This window comes from Choloepus didactylus, chromosome X (assembly GCF_015220235.1).
Source record: "Choloepus didactylus isolate mChoDid1 chromosome X, mChoDid1.pri, whole genome shotgun sequence".
Lineage (NCBI taxonomy): Eukaryota > Metazoa > Chordata > Mammalia > Pilosa > Megalonychidae > Choloepus > Choloepus didactylus.
This window is the reverse complement of record NC_051334.1, coordinates 136,556,673-136,571,055: the sequence shown is the minus strand read 5'-3', so window position 1 is coordinate 136,571,055 and position 14,383 is coordinate 136,556,673. Positions and strand designations below refer to the sequence as shown.

General features: G+C 37.3%; 1 pseudogene; it reads left to right on the top strand.

The window, feature by feature from the left end:
- Positions 1–1,726: 1,726 nt before the first annotated feature.
- LOC119523399 lies at positions 1,727–12,768 on the top strand (annotated as a pseudogene).
- Positions 12,769–14,383: the final 1,615 nt, after the last annotated feature.

Here is a 14,383-nt window from a genome sequence, read left to right as displayed (position 1 = left end):
TCTGTTTACCAAAACCAGAGGATCTCTGGCAATAACAATCAATCATATCAATTCTTTCACTCATATTGATTTATTCCCCAAACATTTATTAAGTGCCTACTATGTGAGAGGCATAATGCTAGCACAAAAGCAGAAATAGTTCCTGCTCTCATGGAGTTTACAGTTAACCATAAAAGATGGGCATTAATCAAATAGTCACTATGATAAATGTATAATTTTAAACACTACTATGAAGGGAAGTTTCGCAGTGGCAGTATATTATAATTAAAACACAGGCTCTAGAATCAAACTATTTTGGCTTGAATCCCGATTGCTCCCACTTACTATCTGCATAATCTTGGACCAGTTACTTAACTTCTCTGTGTCTCAGTTTCTTCTATAAAATGGAGTAATAATATGAGAAGAAATTAATTAGTTGAAGGGAGATAGAAAGAGATAAGAGTATTGCAGGTAGATGAAGCATTTGCACAGTCACTATAGTGAGAGTTCAAAGCACACATGAGAGAATGCATAAGAAGTGACTGAAGAAATAGTCAGGTGCCACAATATTTAGGGCCTTGAGGACAAAGCCGAGGATTTTGATATTTATCCTAAAATTAAAAGGAAGCCATGAATAGTCCAAGAAAAATAAGATAATGTTCAGACTAGTGTGGTAGGGGAGATAGAAGTAGATAGGTTTAAGGACTGTTTGAAAAATAGATAGGACTTGATTATGGATTGGATATGGGAAATATAGGTGTCTAGTGTGACACTTTGGTTCCTGGCTTATACTAAAGAATGGACACTGATGCCTATCACTGAGATGGGGAATACTGCAAGAGGACTCATTTTCATGTGTGAGATCATGATTTTGGTTCTAGACCTTTTGCATTTAAGGTGCACTTGAGACTTCCAAGTAAAGATATTGAGCAAGCAATTGGATATACCAATCTGGAGCTCAGAACAATATGTAGGGTGGGAAATATATGTTTGAAAATCATGGATGGTAATGGAAGCTATGGGTGTGGATAAAATTATATAGGAAGAAAGTAGAGTCAGGGGAGATGAGGGCCTGCAACCAAACTTTGAAGAATTCCTACATTTAATATTAGGATAAGTAAAGACTGAGCTTGAAAATGGAACAGAAAGCATGGCCAGAGGGGAAGAAGTAAAACTGAGAGACCGGTGTCAGAAAATTCAAGGGACGAGTGTTTCTATAAGGAGGGTGGGAAACAGGTGAATGCTGCTGAGAGATAAATGAGATTGTGATTAAAATGATCAATTGGATTCAGAAACATGCAGGTCATTAGTGATTCTAATGAGAGCTGTTTCAGGGGAGTGTTGATATGGAGGAAGAAGACAGAGGGACTAGAGTGATGAAGAGTGAGAAGAAGGTATGATAGAAATAGCAAATACAGACAACACTTTGTGTAGAAGTTTGTCTGTGAAGAACATGAGAATTGGGGCAGTTGCTGCAGGCAAAATGTGGGAAAGGTATTTATTTTATTTTTATTTTTGAGATTGGGAAGAAATGTGCATGCTAAAATGTTAATGGGATTTTGAAGATACACAAGAGAGAAGAAAATATTTAAAGTATAAGATTGCTGCTAATGTGTCAGGTTTGGCTTTCAAAACACACAGGAGGGAGGAAGAGGACCCAGCCCGGGGCATGGACACCAGGGCAACAGGCAGCATGCTGGGTGTGCTGGGGCCTGAGGTTCCCAGCAGCCCCACTTGATGAGTTCAACAGAAATATTTTGTGGTCACCTGCAACTATGAAGCCAGGAAACTTGGAGTTAAGGTTATGAATGCCAGAGATGCAAAAGAAAAATGTTACAGCTTGTCTTAGTTAATGGAGAAGGCTTGACCCATTAGAGAGAGATGTCATATAAGGTTACAGAGTTATTGGAAGAATTTAGCCCAGTTGTTGAGAGATTTGGATTTGGTGAAAATCTTGTGAATCTGAGTGAAATGGTTAAGAAGAGGCTACAACAGCTTCAAAGTGATGAACATTCTGCAGTCTGTGTCAGGTCACACATATAATAATCAGTCTATAAACGTACATGATATCTTGCACAACAGACTACTCATTGGATCTCAGATTGCAGCAGAGATATGGGAAGCCATAAACAATCAGTTTGGTTCCATTGGCTGTGTTGGAGTGTCTTCTAATAAACTACTAGCAAAATTAGTTTCTGGAGTCTTTAAACCAAACCAACAAACAGTCTTATTACCTGAAAATTGTCAAGATCTCATTCATAGTTTGAATCACATAAAGGAAATGCCTGGTATTGGCTGTAAAATGACCAAACATCTTGAAGCACTTGGTATCAGTAGTGTACATGATCTCCAAACAATTTCATCTAAAATATTAGAGAAGAGATTAGGAATTTCAGTTGCTCAGCATATCCAGAAGCTCAGTTTTGGGGAGGATAACTCTCCTGTGACACCCTCAGGCCATCTCAGTCCTTTAGTGAAGAAGATTCATTTAAAAAGTGTTCATCAGAAGTCAAAGCTAAAAATAAGCTCAAAGAACTATTTGCTAGTCTTTTGACCAGAGTATGCCAAGATGGAAGGAAGCCACATACTATGAGATTAATAATCCATAGGTATCCAACTGAGAAGCACTGTAGACAGGAGAGTCTTCAGTGCCCTATTCCATCTCATGTAATTCAGAAGTCAAGGACAGGAAATTATGATGTGATGACCCTGATGGTTTATATTCCTATGAAACTTTTTCAAAACATGGTGAATGTGAAGCTGTCATTTCACCTCATCCTTCTAAGTGTGTGTTTCTGCAATCTTAAAGCACTTAATACTGTTAAGAAAGAACGTATTGATTTTTGTCTGAGATCATCATTATTAACATCTTCACACTCTGGAAAATGCACTTTTAAAATAAAAGACATTCATATAGAAAATTATTCAAAAGATAAAGAAACAAACTGGGATTTTTTTACCAAGTGGAAGAATTGAAAGTACAAGAAATGGGAGTCTCCACTAGCTACTACAAATTTTTCTAAAGAAAAAGTCATCAGTGAATTCTTACTCTATTCACTTCCTGAGGGTACTGAACAAGAAGTCTTTAAGTAGCTTCCAGTAGGTATTCTAAAAGAAATCCTTTCTGGATAGTCTAGAAAATATTTCAAGGGAAAGGAAGTTCGAGTTTTCCATTACATTCCTCCAGAGGAATAGTATCTTTCTTTTCTACAAAACAGATGCAAGATAGTTCCTTGAATCCTAGAAACCATTTATCCAGTAGCAAACAGGTATCCTCTGTATCTCACTGTGAACCAGGAACATCAGGCTTAAAAGAGCAGTAGGGCTTCAGAGGTGGGGCAAGATAGTGGAGTAGTGAGGTGTGGGTTTTAGTTACTACTCTGGGGCAGTAGGTAGATAGCCAGAAACTGTGTAGAATGGACACATCAGGGAAATCTGAGTTTGGACATGTGTCAAACAATAGTCTTGAGTGCATGGAGCAGATGAGATCAGTGAAATCTGTAAGCTCTCATGGCTAGGGGGCCTGCACACCTCCCTGCCAGGCACAACAGACTGTTTTGAGGCTGGTTTCCCAAGGGAGGAGGGGCTGTTGGCACTGGGAACCAGGAGGGAGGCTCAACCCAGCCCCAGTTGCAGAACCAATTAACAAACTCAGACTGCTGAACAAAAACTCCAACCATAGGTAAACTGAGACCAGACACTGGAGAATCTGGGAGCAGTCAGCCTGGCTGAGAGGAAATAGGGCTAGCAGAAACAGCAAAATAAATAAATAAATAAATAAATAAATAAATAAATAAATAAATAAAAAAACCCCAAACAAAAGAAAAACAAAAACAGACTTTTGAAGTTGGGGATGAACATAATATGGAGAAGGGCTAGGCTCAGAGTCAGGCACATATGCAAATCCAGGAGGCCAAGACCCTTCTCTGAAAAGCCAGTTTTTCTGGTTTCTTGTTTGCTCCTCAATTGCTCTCCCACTCCTGGTCTTTTTGCATTTCAATAGCTCATCAGAGCTGCAAGGATGGAATTAAAGCACATTTTTTTAAATAGTCTATACCGGGCCTTTCTTTTTCTTTTTTCTTTTCTTTTCTTTTCTTTTTTTTTTTTTTTTTTTTACATTTTTCTGTTTTTATTTTAAATAACTATTCTAAGTAGCCCATTACAGAAAGCCTCAAAGACTTGCAATTTGGGCAGGGCAAGAGCAGAGCTAAGCTAGCCCTGAGAGAAAAAGCAATAAGTCCAGTGGGGGAAACAATTCCCTAAAAGGCATAACAGCCCCAAGAAAAGGGGATGTGCATTCCAGCTGGAGTGGCAGCCCTCCTTTGGGGAACTCAGACCCCAGGGGCTGGAATTCAGAAACCATCTTCAGTCAGCCATGCCTCTGACACAGTCAGGGTCACCGGGAGATCTAAAGACTCCACAACTCCTTACAATAGAGGGGGAGCTGCAGGCTGGCAAGTGCCACCTGCTGGACAGGATAGGAAAAGCACAGAATCTAAAGGCCTCAAAGGAGGGTCTATTTCAAAGAAACTCCATACCCTCCTCCTGAGACCTGGGCATCTCTGGACTGGGAAAACCTGACTGGGGTTGACCATATCTGAGGAGACCCTCACACAAAAAGATTACATAGTGGCAGGGCAAGGAACAGAAAAACAAGAAGTGAAAAACTCTGATCAACTAAATAGAACCTAAGTTAGAGGTCTAGAATAAGATGAACTTAACACCAAATGTTAGAGAACAAAGCCAACCAACAAGAAAACCCTAGGTAAAAAGGTAAAAACAAGCTCTAGAATAAACCAAGAAAGTCAGATGCCTAGACAGCTTAAGATAATGAGCCATACTAGGAAACACAAAAATATGGACCAACCAAAGGAACAAACTAATAGTTCAACTGAGATATGTGAATTGAGGTGACTAATGCAAGAGCAATTCAATGAACTACAGGAAGAACTAATTAAAGATGCTCAAACAAATCTCTTAAATCAATTAAAAAATCAAGTAGATTAACTGAGGGAAGAAATAGCAAAAGAGATGAAGGATATAAGGAAGGCACAGGATGACCATAAAGAAGAATTCATAAACTTGAAAAAACAAATGGCAGAACTTATGGGAATGAAGGACATAATAGAGGAGTTGAAAAAGACAATGGAGGGATACCACAATAGATTTGAACAGGCAGAAGAAAGGGTCAGTGAATTGGAAGACAAGACATCAGAATTCATACATACTAAAAAACCGATGGTGAAAAGAATGGAAAAATATGAGCAGGGTCTTAGGAAGCTGAGTGACAACATGAAGTGCATGAATATCTGTGTTATGGGTGTCCCAGAGGGAGAAGAGAGGGGAAAAGGGGCAGAAAAATAATAGAAGAAATATTCACTGAAAATTTCCCAATTCTTATGAAAGACAGAAAATTACAGATTCAAAAAGTACAGTGTACCCCAAACAGAATATATCCCAATAGACCTACTCCAAGGCACTTACTGACCAGATTGTCAAAGAAAGAGAGAATTCTGAAAGCAGCAAGAGAAAAGCAATCCATCACATACAAGGGAAGCTCGATAAGACTGTGTACAGATTTCTCCTCAGAAACCATGGAGGTGAAAAGACAATAGTATGATATATTTAAGTTACTGAAAGAGAAGAACTGCCAACCAAGAATTCTATATCCAGCAAAACTGTCCTTCAAAAATGAGGGTGAGATTAAAATATTTTCTGACAAACAGACACTGAAAGAGTTTGTGAATAAGAGACTGGTGCTATAAGAAATACTAAAGGGAGTGCTACTGGGTGACAGAAAAAGACAGGAGAAGGAGGTTTGGAGAAGAGTATAGAAATGAAGATTATCAAGAAGGGTAAAAGGAGAGAGAGGAAAAAATAAGACATGACATATAAAATCCAAAAGACAAAATGGTAGAAGAAAGTACTGCCCTTATAGTAACAGCACTAAATGTTTATGGATTACACTCTCCAATAAAAAGACACAGACTGGCAGAATGGATTAAAAAACAAGACCCATCTATATGCTGTCTACAAGAAACTCACTTTAGACACAAGGACAAAAATAGACTGAAAGTGAAAGGTTGGAAAAAGATATTTCATGCAAATAGGAACCAGAAAAAAGCAGGAGTAGCTATATTAATATCAGACAAATTAGATTTCAAAAGTAAAACAGTTAAAAGAGACAAAGGACACTATATATTAATAAAAGGGTCAATTTATCCAGAAACCATAACAATCATGAATATTTATGCACCAAGCCAGAGTGCCCCCAAATTCATGAGGCAAACACTGAGAACACTGAAAGGAGATGTACATACCTTTACAATAATATTTGGAGACTTCAGTACACCTCTCCCATCAATGGATAGGACATTTAGAGAGGATCAATAAGGAAATGGAGATGTTGAGTTGTATGACAAATGAACTAGACTTGACAGAGATTTATAGAACACTACACCCCACAACAGCAGGATACACATTTTTCTCAAGTGCTCATGGAACATTCTGCAGGATATACCACATGTTGGATCACAAGGGAAGTCTCAAGAAATTTAAAATATTGATATTATAAAAAAAGCTTTCTCAGATCATAATGCAATTAAGTTGGAAATAAATATAAGGTACAAGATTGCAAAATTCACAAATATATGGAGGCTAAACAACATCCTCTTAGAAAACAAGTGGGTAAAGGAAGAAATTACAAGAGAAATAGTAAATACCTTGAGGCAAAAGACAATTAAAACACAACATATTAAAACTTATGGGATGCAGCAAAGGCAGTGCTGAGATGAAAATTTATTGCCCTAAACACCTATATTAAAAGAGAAGAGAGAGCAAAAATTGAGAAATTAACTGTTTGCCTGGAGGAACTGGAGAAAGAACAGCAAACTAACCCTAAAGCAAACAGAAGTAAAGAAATAACAAAGATTAGAGCAAAAATAAATGAAATTGAGAACAGGGAAAAGAAATAGAGAGAATCAACAAAACAAAAGTTGGTTCTTTGAGAAAATCAACAAAATTGATGGACCCCAGCCTAGGTTAACAACAACAACAAAAAAGAGGGTGGATGCAAATAAATGCAATCAGAAACAGGAAAGGAAACATAACTACTGAACCTGCAGAAATAAAGGAGATAATGAGAAGACATTATGAGCAACTATATGCTAATAAACTAGACAAGTTAGATGAAATGGATAACTTCCTAGGAAAGCATAAGCAGCCAACACTTACCCAAGAAGAAATGGATGACCTCAGCAAAGCAATTGCAAGTAAAGCTGTTGAGTCAGTCATCAAAAAGCTCCCAAAAAAGAAAAGCCCAGGACCAGACAGCTTCACATGTGAATTCTACGAAGCATTCAAGAAAGAATTAGTACCAATCCTGCTCAATCTCTTCAAAAAAAATTGAAGAGGAGGGAAAGCTACCAAACTCATTCTATGAAGCCAACATCACCTGAATACCAAAATCAGACAAAGATACTACAAAAAAAGGGAAATTATGGACCAATCTCTTTAATGAATATAGATGCAAAGATCCTCAACACAATACTCACGAATCAAATCCAGCAGTGCAGTAAAAGAATTATACACCATGACCAGGTGGGGTTTATTCTAGATAGGAAATGCTGGGTCAACACAAGAAAATCAATTAATGTAATACACCACATCGATAAATCAAAGCAGAAGAAACATGTGATCATCTTGATTGATGAAGAAGAAGCATTTTACAAAATTCAACAACCTTTCTTGATGAAAACACTTCAAAGGACAGGAATAGAAGGGAATTTTCTCAATATGGCAAAGGCAATATATGAAAAACCCACAGCTAACATCATGATCAACGGGGAGAGACTAAAAGCTTTCCATCTAAGATCAGGAACACAACAGGGATGCCCACTGTCACCATTGTTATTCAACATGTGCAGGAAGTTCTAGCTAGAGCAATTAGGTAAGGAAAAGAAATAAAAGGCATCAAAACTTGAGAGGAAGAAGTAAAACTTTCACTCTTTGCAGGTATGATTCTGTATGTAGAAAATCCAGAAGAATCTACAGCAAAGCTAACTAGAACTAATCAATGAATACAGTAAAGTGGCAGGCTACAAGATCAACATGCAAAAATCTATAGTGCTCTTATACACAAGTAATGTGCAACAAGAGGAAGAAATCAAGAAAAAAATTCCATTTACAATAGCAACCAAAAGAATAAAGTATTTAGGAATAAACTTAACAAGGCCACAAGAGATCTATACAAAGAAAAGTACAAGAAACTCCTAAAAGAAATTGAACATGTCCTAAAAAAATGGAAGAAAATACTGAGTTCATGGATTGGAAGACTAAATATGATTAAGATGTCAATTCTACCTAAACTGATTTATAGATTCGATGCAATACCAATTAAAATACCAACAACTTACTTTGCAGAAATAGAAAAACCAATAACCAAATTTATTTGGAAGGGCAAGGTGCCCTGAATAGCCAAAAATATCTTAAGAGGAACAAAGTGGGAGGTCTCACACTTCCTGACTTTGAACCATATTACAAAGCTACAGTGCTCAAAACAGCATGGTACTGGCATAAGGGTAAATATACTGACCAATGGAATGGAATTAAGTGTTCAGAAATAGACTCTTGCATCTAGAGAAAACTGATCTTTGATAAGGCGGTCAAGCCAAAGCAACTGGGACAGAGCAGCCTCTTCAATAAATGGTGTTTGGAAACTTGATATACATTTCCAAAAGAATGAAAGAGGACCCCATCTCACACCTTATACAAAAATTAACTCAAAATGGATCAAAAGCCCAAACATTAGCACAAAGACCACAAGTCTCTTAGAAGAAAATACAGGGCATTATCTTAAAGATCTTGTGATAGGAGGTGGTTTCCTAGACCTTACACCCAAAGTGCGAGCAACCAAAGAAAAAATAGACAAATTGGATCTCCTCAAAATTAAACACTTTTGTACATCAAAAGGCAGCCTACACAATGGGAGACAATATTTGGAAAGCACATATCAGATAAGGGTTTAATATCCCACATATATAAAATGATCCTACAACTCAACAACAGAAAGACAAACAACCCAATTAAAATATGGGCAAAAGACATGGACAGCCTCTTTTCTGAAGAGGAAATACAAATGGCTCAAAAACATGTGAAAAAATGCTCAACTTCACTGGTGATTAGGAAAATGTAAATCAAAACCATAATGAGATATCATCTCACACCTACCAGAATGACCATTATCCAAAAAAACAGAAAATTACAGGTGCTGGAGAGATTGTGGAGAAAGAGGTACACTTATTCACCATGGCTGGGAATGTAGAATGGTGCAACCACTCTGGAAGACAGTGTGGCAGTTCTGCAGGAAGCTAAATACAGATTCTCCATATGACCCAGCTATTCCATTACTAGGTATATACTCAGAGTTAAGACATGAATGGACATTTTTAAACCAATGTTTATTGTGGCATTATTCACAATAGCCAAGAGATGGAAACAGCCCAAATGTCCATCAACAGAATAGTGGATAAATAAACTCTGGTACATACACACGATGGAATATTATGTGGCTGTGAGACAGAAGAAAGACACAGAACATATAATAATGTGGATGAACCTTGAGGTCATTATGTTGAGTGAAGTTAGCCAGAAACAAAAGGACAAATACTGCATAGTCTCACTAATATGAACTAACATTAATGAGCAAACTTTGAGAGTTAAAAGCTGATAACACAGGCTACCAGGAGATAGAAAGAGGGAAGAGATCAGGCGTTTGAAGCTGAAGGACTACAGAATGTTCAGCAGGATTGCTTGTATCGATCCAGAAATAGACAGCATAATACTGTGTGATGGTAGCACAGTATTGTAAGTACATTGAACAATGATATCCTTGAGTAAAGCTGAAAGAGGTGGGCTAGAGGTATGAATGACACCTGAAGTAAAGATAGAAATAAAGCCTGGGATTGTTTAACTTAGCAAAAACTGGAGTGGTCAATGATTATGAGTACATATACAAATATAAAATTGTTCTTGCATGTGGGAGAAGAAAGGAATGTCAACCATGCAGTGTTGGAAATGGGATGGTACTGGAGAAAAAACATAATCAAAGCAAACTGGAGCCTATGGTCAACAGTAACATTATAATATGCTTCCGTTAATTGTTAAGAAAGGCAATATACCAAATATGAGAGGGTGACATAAGGGAGGGATATGGTATTCTTGGTAGGAGTGTTGTCAGACCTTACTATTATATTATATTGTATGGTATTTAATTTTTTTCTTTTTATTATCTTTTTTATTATTCATTAAGAAAAACTTTTTTTTTCATAGTAGTCAATATGTTCAAGCATTGACTGTGGTGGTAAATGCCCAATGTATGATGATACCATGAACAACTGATTGTACACTGTGGATAATTATATGGTATGTGAATATAGCTCTATAAAATTGTGTGGAAAAATATAAACAGGGATAAAAGTACTAGAGAAAACAAGGAAAGAGGAATGTACATATTTACTGTTGATTGGGAAGCAGAATGGTATAGCCTTTCTGGAAGACAGTGTGGTGGTTCCACATGAAGCTAAATATGTGGGTGCCATAAGTTCCTGCAACCTCATTAGGGAGCATATACTTGGAGGATCTGAGAGCAGGGATATGAATGGACATTTGCACACTGGTGTTATTGGAGACAGTATGCATGATTTGCAATGGGTGGAGGTGGCCTAAGGGTACATTAACTGAAGAACAGTATGGTGAACTATGGTGTGTGCATACAATGGAATATTGAGCAATTGTGAGACGTGAAGCTGTGAGACCCCCAGTGAGGTGAATGGATCCTGCAGACAGCATTTTGAGTGAACTATACCAGAAACAAAGGCAAACACTATAGTGCCTCACCAATATGGACTAATTACAATGTGTAAACTCAGAATTGAACCTTAGAGCACAGCTTGTCAGGGGAACACTTATTGTAATGATCCCTAGATCATAAGCTCTTACAGCAGTCACATCTATTCCTGAATTGTAATGGCTATCTTCAGATTCTGAGATGCTGATCCCTTTGTTTATAACCTGATCTATCCCTAGAACCTTGGGCATCTGTGTGACACCTGAAACTCAGAGCTAGAACTCAGCAGATATGAATGGCAGTATTAGTGCATACAGCAACTGTTAAAAAAGCTGAAAAAGGGTCCAGACTTCAACTAGAGATATGAAAGAAGCAGATGTGGTTAGGACTAGGGCAAATCGGGCCAAAGGGTAAAGGGCTATACTGACTGTGTTTTAAATCTTCAAATTTCATGTGAGACCAAGGGAAGAGATTTTTAGTTGGTGCAAGATCTATATTTCCTAAACAATTTAACTCATACAGTTTGTTCAAATACAATAATTACATGGAACTTTTAATAGGAAGTGAGACCTGGTAGGTTTGCATAGATAAGTGTAAAATAGTGACACATCCCAAAGTAATTTGGACAAACAATAAAAAATATATGTGCAGGGCCTCCCTGAGGAGCTGGGGTACAATGCAGAGGTGTTGGGCTTCCTCACCTAGATTGTTGATGATGTTCTCACAAACATTGAGGACTGGTGGTTTAATGCGCCAACCCCTCTATCAAGGGACTTGTCCTTATGAAGCTCATTACTACAAAGGAGAGGCTAAACATGCTTATAATTGTGCCTAAGAGCCTCCTCCCCAGTGCCTCTTTGTTGCTCAGATGTGTCCCTCTCTCTCTAGCTAAGCCAACCCGGTGTGTGAACTCACTGCCCTCCCCCCTACATGGGATCTGACAATGCAGGATATGACTCCCAGGGATGAATCTGGACCCAACATCAAGGGATTGAGAACATCTTCTTGACCAAAAGGGGAATGAGAAATGAAATGAAATAAAGTTTCAGTGGCTGAGAGATTCCAAATGGGGTCAAGTGGTCACTCTGGTGGGCATTCTTATGCAGTATATAGATAACCCTTTTTAGGTTTTAATGCATTAGAATAGCTAGAAGTAAATACCTGAATCTATCAAACTGCAACGCAGTTGCCTTAACTCTTGAAGACGATTGTATAGCAATGTAGCCTACAAGGGGTGACAGTGTGATTGTGAAAGCCTTGTGGATCACTCTCCCTTTATCCGGTGTATGGAAGGATGAGTAGAAAAATGGGGACAAAAATTAGATGAAGATTGGGGTGGGATGGGGGGATGATTTGGGTGTTCTTCTTTACTTTTGTTTTTTATTCTTATTTTTACTTTTTCTGGTACAAGGAAAATGTTCAAAAAATAGATTGGGGTGATGAATGAACAACTATATGATGGTACTGTGAACAATTGATTGTACACTTTGGATGATTGTGTGGTATGTGAATATATCTCAATAAAATTGAGTTTTAAAAAAACTCTAGGTCCTCTTATATGTCTAGCCACAAGGATTATCCGCATTACTTAGAGACTGGATTAAAAGATGAATGAAAGAGTCAAGGACATAAAGAATCTTAAAGATTCCATTTTTTCAAACAGAAATCCTGTTGTGTCTGTTTTCCATTTGTCTCCAAATTTGCAAAGTGAGCACCTTTTTTCCAAAAACCACACTGCAAATAGCCATAAGGAGCCTATAGCAACAAGCTCTCATCATGGAGCACTTATAGAAAATAGAGAGCAAGATTCTGCAGAAGAGGAACTTACTTTTCCTTCAGACACTAATCCTGAAGTTTTCTATGAGTTGCCAGAAGAGGTACAAAAAGAACTGTTGGCTGAGTGGAAGAGAACAGGACCTTGTTTTCAAATTTTACATAAATAGACATGTTCAGAAAAACGAAACGTCTAAAAAGCAAGGAAAATACCATTGTTCTTCTCAGATTAGCAGTTTACTAAACTCTTCTAAATTAAACATTATCAGATATTCAATAATGTAGAAATCTAATGTGAAATATTCCCAATAAAGCAAGAATGGTTAGAGGAAGTAAACTCCTGCACAAAACATAAAAATATTCATAACAGAAGATATCATGTAAAATATTATCTTCCTCTTATTTCTAAAGCTATTATATATTTTATTGCTTTTAATACAAAGAATATCACCATCAGCACTAGCATACTTTCCATAAATTGAGGGAAAGATGGATACGTCCGCATATAAGAAATAGACTAGCCAAATCATTCCTATGCTATAGCAAAGAACAACTTTTCTTTGGAACATGGAATAACTCAAGAAATTCTATTACAAGATAGCTAAATAAGAAATCTTACTGCCAACTAACTTATTAAAAATGTAGATATCTTTGATAAAGTGTAATGTACCATTTAAAAAAACACAGATGAGTTTTATCTTACATAGTAAGAAATAAACTCCTTTATTGTAACAGGAGGGAAGGAAGGGACAATGAGGGGAGGTTCCTGTTTCCAATCAGGAAGATGGGAAAATTTTCATCCAATAACTTCAATTTTGTTTTCAAAGTAAGAGATGAGGTCATGTGCCAAGATAGGGGGAGAGAGGATTAGAGGATTGAAGAGAGTGGAATAAAATGAAACAGAGAAATGTAACAGGGTTTCTGAGTAGGATTGTAGGTTTATTTAAAATTGAATTTTATGAATTCATTGTGGAGCTAATCCTTGGGAGGACTTCTTCCATCAGAATTCACCTGCTGAGTGTATAGGCAAAGAGAAAATCTGAGAGTTGGATTCATCCAGGGTTGGGATTTTGGTAGGATGTTATAATGAAAATTCAGAGGGGCAAGTTTAGTTTGGGGTTTGAAAGTTAATCTGGAGTGAATAAATAAGTGAATGAGGACAAGTCTGGCTGATGGATTTGGAGAGAACAGACAAATGGGGTGAACTGAAAGCATTGACAAAGTTAAAAAATGATCACAGTGGCAGAACTTAACACATTCTGGAAAGAAAGGAGATTGTGGAAAAATCATTTAACTTCTTTGACCTGTTTCCTCATCTGTATAGATGGTGGCATCCAGGTGTGTGTAGTATGTGTGACAGGTATGTGTTTGTGTAAATTTGTACATATATTTCAATGTCTTGTTTTAACTTGCTTTTTAAAAGCAGTTTTATTGAGATATATTCACATACCATATAATCCATCCAAAGTGTACAATCAATGGTTCACAGTCTCATTACATAGTTGTGCTTTCATCACCACAGTCAGTGTTAGAATATTTTCATTACTCCAAAAAAAAAAAAAAAAAAAGAAAAAAAAAACCAAACAAAACCATACCCCTTATGCCCCACCTCTATTTTTGGTGTGGTACGTTCGTTATCGCAATGTCTTTTGATAGTAAGTATCAAGAAATCAGAAGGGCATAGCAACTCTTGAAGAGCAGCATTCCATGTTTTTGTAAGGAGTGATGGAACAGGGCTAGAGGTTGAGGGACTAGTCTCTGTAACCCTACCATGGATGTTCAGCC